Here is a 6,000-nt window from a genome sequence, read left to right as displayed (position 1 = left end):
GAGTCACTCAGATGCTCCAGAAACCTGGAGACCCAAGAAATAGGAAGATAAGGCAGGAAGAAAGTAACTCAACTGAGCATCTTCTGGGAGCCAGAAGCTGACCAAGGTTGGTGCTCCCATAAGCATATGACCCAAAAGATGCCCATTCAAGGGGCGTCAAGGGTTGGCTCAGTCCAGGCAACAGTCAACAGAGGGGCAGAGCCAGGTGGGGAATATCAGAGAGGAGCTAAGCATGGACATTACAAGAAGCATAAGACAAAGTGAGTCCGTGGAGGCTCCAAGGAATGGATGGGGGGTGGGAGGCTGAGATAGAAGAACAACCCCAAAGGAGGACAGTGGAGCCAAAAATGGGAGACCAAGCCAAGTGCTGCTGGGTGTGGGGCCCTGGGGGAAGCACAGCTGATGATAGGCAGAGTGGGCAGCAGTGTGGCAGAGCAGAGAAACTTTAGAGGGGCAGGAGACTGGTGAGGGTGCCCCCTTTCCTCCAGGGGTCTGGTACAGGCAATGCTGGTTGTCCAGAGCTGCCTGACGTGGGGCTTCCTCAGCAGCTGGGGGCCACACCATTTGTGTCTCTTGTCTTGAGAACTGCCTCCTCTGGGCTTGCTGGCTGCAGGAATGTTCCCTGAGGCAACCCAGACTGGCACCCCACCTGTGCTTCAGGGAAAGGCACTGATCCATCCATGCAGGGGAGCCTGGAGGAAAGCCATACGTCCTTTTCCCCCCAGCCCAGAAGAACACCACTGGGTGCTAGGAGGGCCTCAGTGGGCTCCAGGCTCAGGCAGCTGTACTGTAGGAACTTCCTCCACTGAAAAAATAGGGACTCAACCTGCTAGGTGGGGAACGGCTTAGGACTCCAGTAAAGGCATTGTTTTTTTCTCTTCATCAAAGGAGATATTTTTCTTTCTAGTCTCCACCCACGTATAGTAATGCACACATTTTCCACATAGTTATAAGCATTGAAAGGATGATTGTTGGGTTTTTTAAAATAGAAAAATCTCAGATCTTTTACTTTCTAAGTCTTAGCAACCCTTAGCATCCTTTGATTTCTGAGCAAATGATCACATGAGTGCTGTATCTTTAGCAGAGAACCAAAGTGCACCCCTAGCCTCAGGAAGTTGAAGACAGACTCAGATAGTGGGTCCAGAAACATGCCACCAGTGGTGTCCTACGGGAGGAGGTTGCCATTCCAAAGGGTGAACACTCTGGGAAGTGAGTGAGGAGGGGGGATTCCCCCATTTAGCTGCGAAACAGGCTTTGGAGCAGTGGGAGGATGGAGTTCATCATTTCCAGGTTTTAAACAAGCAAACAGAAGGAGCAGCTCATCCGTAATATAGTTGCTGCACAGTTTCTGCCTCATTATCTGCATCCCAGGGGCCCTGATTCTGCCCCCTCAGCCATCAGAATGCTGGTGACAAAGGGGTGCGTGGCCAAGGGGGGGTTTACCAGTTGTCTGTACTCCTGGGGATGGCATATCAGGTTTCCCAGTGAGACCAGGGCAGGTCCCAGATCTATAAACGTCCTTGAGAGTCAGGCCTGGGCTTCAGGTCCCCATTCAGTAACCTAAGCTAGGCTGATCTTGCCTGGGGCCCTCTTAATGAGGAGGCAACATCCTTAGGGCATCGCCATGGAAGGAAGTTCATATTCACATTAAGGTTCTAGGCTGTGATGACCTGGGGATTGCATCTGAGCATTAGACCTGGGGTGCTGAGAATGCCTTGGATATTGTTTCTGCTTTCTGTTCATTCTCCTGCCTCCTCTCAGAGGAAAGACAAGGCTGATTACAGCATCCCCTGCCAGAGAAGACCTCTTTGCTGGGGCAGTTTGCTGAATGGAAAGAACTCCAAGCCAGGACACAACCTTCTGGCTTCACCTATGACTCACTCTGAACTTGGGAAAGTCTTGTCCCTTTTCTGGGCCACAGTTTCCCCATCTATAAAGTGCAGGGATTATATAGCAGGATTCCTCAAAACATCAGTTCTGTGGGATTATTAACTGGAGATAAGAGCAGAAAGGAAAGTGGGGCCAAATTAGTTTGGGAAATGTAGAATCCAACAAAATAAAAATGCTCCATTGCTGTGGATGTTCTCAGAGTCTTTAATACACTTTGCAGGTTTCCAAAAGATTATAGCATAAGGTATTTCTAAAATTTAGGCTTCCCCGTGGTGGATTCATGTCAATGTATGGCAAAACCAATACAGAATTGTAAAGTAAAATAAAAATAAAATAAAATTTAGGCTTCCTTGGTGGCTTAGTGGTAATGAATCCACCTGCCAATGCAGGAGACACAAGAGATGCAGTTTCTATCCCTGGTTTGGGAATCCCCTGAAGGAGGGCATGACAACTCACTCCAGTATTCTTGCCCGGAGAATCCCATGGACAGAGGAGCCTAGCAGGCTGCAGTTCATGGGGTCATAAAAGAGTCAGATACAACTTAGTGATAACAGCACATTTCCAAAATTTATTTAAACACAGACCTTCTAATCTCTTTCAGGGTCAGTATTAGAATTCTTTTTCTTTCCTTGGAGAGCCTACAAAGTCATTGATCTTCACTTCTTTGAGCATCTCAGGCTGTTTGGTTTTTCAGTTTGTTTCTAAAATATAAATAGTCCTTGTGAGGTCTTAGGGGTTGGGGGAGGATTCATCTTAAACCAGAGGCTCTTGAAAGTCCTCGGAAGATGGTTTTGGTAGGGAAGGGTTTGGTAGGGAAGTTTCTGCCTCTCTGGCAGAAACTGTATTCCAAAGCAGGTGTGTCTACTTTGGACACTTCCTGGGGGACCAGAGTAAAGCATTTGTCAAATTTTCAAAGGCATTTATACCCCAAAGATGGTGAGGCATTGTGTTCCAGCTCTTGGTAGAAATGGCTTGATTTTGTCGGAATTTGAATGAGACTTTGAAACCTTTAAAGAGTATTTATTTATTCATTTTTGGCTGTGTTGGGTCTCAGCTGTGGCATGCAGAATCTTTGTTGAAGTGCATGAGCTTCTTTCTAGTTGTAGCTCGTCAGCGCTCTAGCTGTGGCGTGTAGGCCTAGTTTTCCCGCAGCACGTGGGGTCTTAGTTCTTTGACCAGTATCAAACCCAAGTTTCCTGCATTGGAAGGCAGAGTCTTAACCACTGGATCACCAGGGAAGTCCCGAGACCTTGATATCTTGATTGGAATCAGGGCAGTGAGGAATAGGGAACAGAAGTGACTGAAAAGTGGACAGAAGATGGGGAAAACAAGAGGATCCAGCAGTGACTGCGTACAGGGCAGGGCACAGCATTCCCTGGTGTCTTCCCTCTTCCCCCTGTGAGTGCCTCTAAAAGTTATCACGTGACTCTTAGCGATGGAACTCAGCTACTGAATATTAATGCTCCAAGGCAGGGAGAAAATTACCACTGCCCCAGAAAGTCTCCAGGTCGCCAGGGCTCCATCTATTAAATTCTTGCTCAAGGACACAAATGTCCAGAAAGTATGTGTCTCCTCAAGGCCAGAAACTTTCTCTTCCTCAAAGACACTGGGGCCTCCACCTTGGACTCCGTACATGAAAACCGAAAACCGGTGAGGTTGCTGAAAATCTGAGAAATGGTGGCAGGAAACTGCCCTGGCTCCACAGCAGAGCCCACACAGACCAGTGTGTCTGGAGGCACTGGGGCATTCGTGGGGGTGGTTCAAAGAAGATTCTGGTGGAACCAAAACCAGAAGACTACATCCACAGAAGGAGACTTTGAAGTGTTAATTCAGCAGAGTTCTCAAGTTTACCACTCTGACCATCCTTTGATCACTGGCCTTTGCAACAGAATACTAATCATAAGTTTATGCATTATTATTTATCAGCAGCTCGGGGGATTAGAATTCTCTCTGCTTGAACAGCCTCATGACTGCTTACACATATGACCCCAGGAAGCACGGGGTTAGCAACAGTCCGAGGGGAGAGCGCCACTTACTGTGTGTGCTCTCACAGAAGCTCTTTCTTTATATCTTCAGAAATATCTCCACCCTGCAGGTAAGAATTGACGTTCAGAACCTGGGTCAAATGAGGGAAGACAGGAAGGTCAGATCCCAAAGCTAATTGACAGCATTCATCCAAAATCTTTTAAATTAATTTAAAATGATGAGTCATACCCACCCATCCACATTTCGTAACAGTCATGAAAGTATTAGTGTTTCTTTGGGGGGCTCTTTATTATGCAACCCAGTGATGAATCTCCTCTGGGCCTTCAATTCCCTCAAAGAGTTGCAGTTTGCTAATTTATTTTCCAGTGAGTTGAGCCTTCTATTTAGCTTTTTGTTTCAGCTTAAGGGTGGTGAACCATGTGAAAGTTAATGTCCGGCCTAAAAACCTTGCTTGATGTTTTAAAAAGACTTTAAATCATCTACCAAAGCAGAATCACCCATCCATTCACTTAGCAGCTATTTACCAATGGCTTAGACGTGCAGGTGTGAGGGGAAACACTGACTGAAACCACCCACCCTGGCCAGGCACCACGGTGACCATTTGCGTGAGTTATTTTATGATGAGAGGTCCTGATAAGGAATACGGAACTAACAAGCCACCATCAACCGGAAGAATCTGGGGACAGGTCAAAAGGAGACACCAGTCCATAATGTCATACAAACCTCCCAGAATCCTCCTTGCTGGAATCCATCTTGGCTGAGCGATGCGTGCACCATCAGGAAGGCAGCTGAGTCAGAATGATTGTCCAAAGACAATCCGGAAACTAACCGTATCATCATAAGGCTTCCCAGGTGGCGCTAGAGGTAAAGAACCTGCCTGAAATGCAGGACATGTAAAGAAACATGGATTCGATCCCTGGGTCAGGAAGATCCCCTGGAGAACAGAATGGTAACCCATTCTAGTATTATTGCCTGGAGAATCCCATGGACAGAGGAGTCTGGTGGGCTACAGCCCATAGGGTCGGAAAAGAGTCGGACACTGCTGAAGCAACCAAGCACTCAAGCACTATCGCCATCAAAGTCATAAAGGTGAGCTGGGTGTGTCAGAGCAGTTCTGCTCTCCACCCGGGCACCTGATCCCAATAAAGTCTCTTCCTTTCGTCGGCTCGTGTGTCTCCTTGGACAATTCATTTCCGAGTGTTAGACAAGAACCTGCTGTGGGCCCTGGAAGGGGTTCCCCTCCTTGCAACACAGGCGGGTGAACTCTGAGCTTCCATCTCACTCTGGCTTTTCTGGATCTCAGTTTCCCCACCTGTCAAAGGAGGGCTTGGACAGGAAGCTGCCTTCTTGGGGCAGGACAATGAAGAGCAGAGATCCTGGATCCAGACTGTCTGGCTTTGAATCCCAGCTTTGTCATTTACTGGTTGGGTAAACTGACAATTACAGTTGGGAGGATTAAGAGGGTCGATAGATATAAAGTGCTTTGACCACTGCTTGGCCCCCGAGCAAGGATTGATAAATGGGCTATACTGTTATGATTATTCTTGTTGAGGCCCTGGTGAGATGACTCCGTGTGCAGGGCACAGACCCCTCACTATATCCTCGGCTCCCCAGCTGCTCAGCTGGACTGCATTTCCAGCCTCTCTTGCAGCTCTGGCACATGGCTGAGCTCTAACCTCCTAGTGTGGGTGGAAGTGAAATCGCCATGTCCAGGTCTGACTCATGAAAATCTTCCCTGGAGGTTGGATTTTCCATGTTTCTCCCACTCTGCTGCTTCAGTGCAGGTGAGCTTGGCACTCCTAGAAGCCCAGTGCTGAAGATGGTGTGGCCACGAGAGGGAAGGGACTGGGAACTCCATCTCACCGCTTGGAGAAGTGCGGCCTGCCTCGACATCCAGTTCGGACTAAGCCAGTGAGATCTGTGGCCGGGCACCAGGCTAGTGTGGACATTTGCAGCAACTCAAACATCTTTTCTGAGGGGCCAGACCTGCTTGTGGTTGTTCAATGTCTTGTCTCCAAGTTTCTGATGTTATCTGGGTGACGGAGCCAAAGGACACTCAGTTCTCTGGCTGGGGACAAGAGTTTGTATGTCCAGCAAGCCCTGGACTTCTCTCTGGCAAGCTCC

Source organism: Oryx dammah, unplaced genomic scaffold (assembly GCF_014754425.2).
Source record: "Oryx dammah isolate SB20612 unplaced genomic scaffold, SCBI_Odam_1.1 HiC_scaffold_16, whole genome shotgun sequence".
Taxonomy (NCBI): domain Eukaryota; kingdom Metazoa; phylum Chordata; class Mammalia; order Artiodactyla; family Bovidae; genus Oryx; species Oryx dammah.
This window is presented reverse-complemented; position numbering follows the sequence as displayed.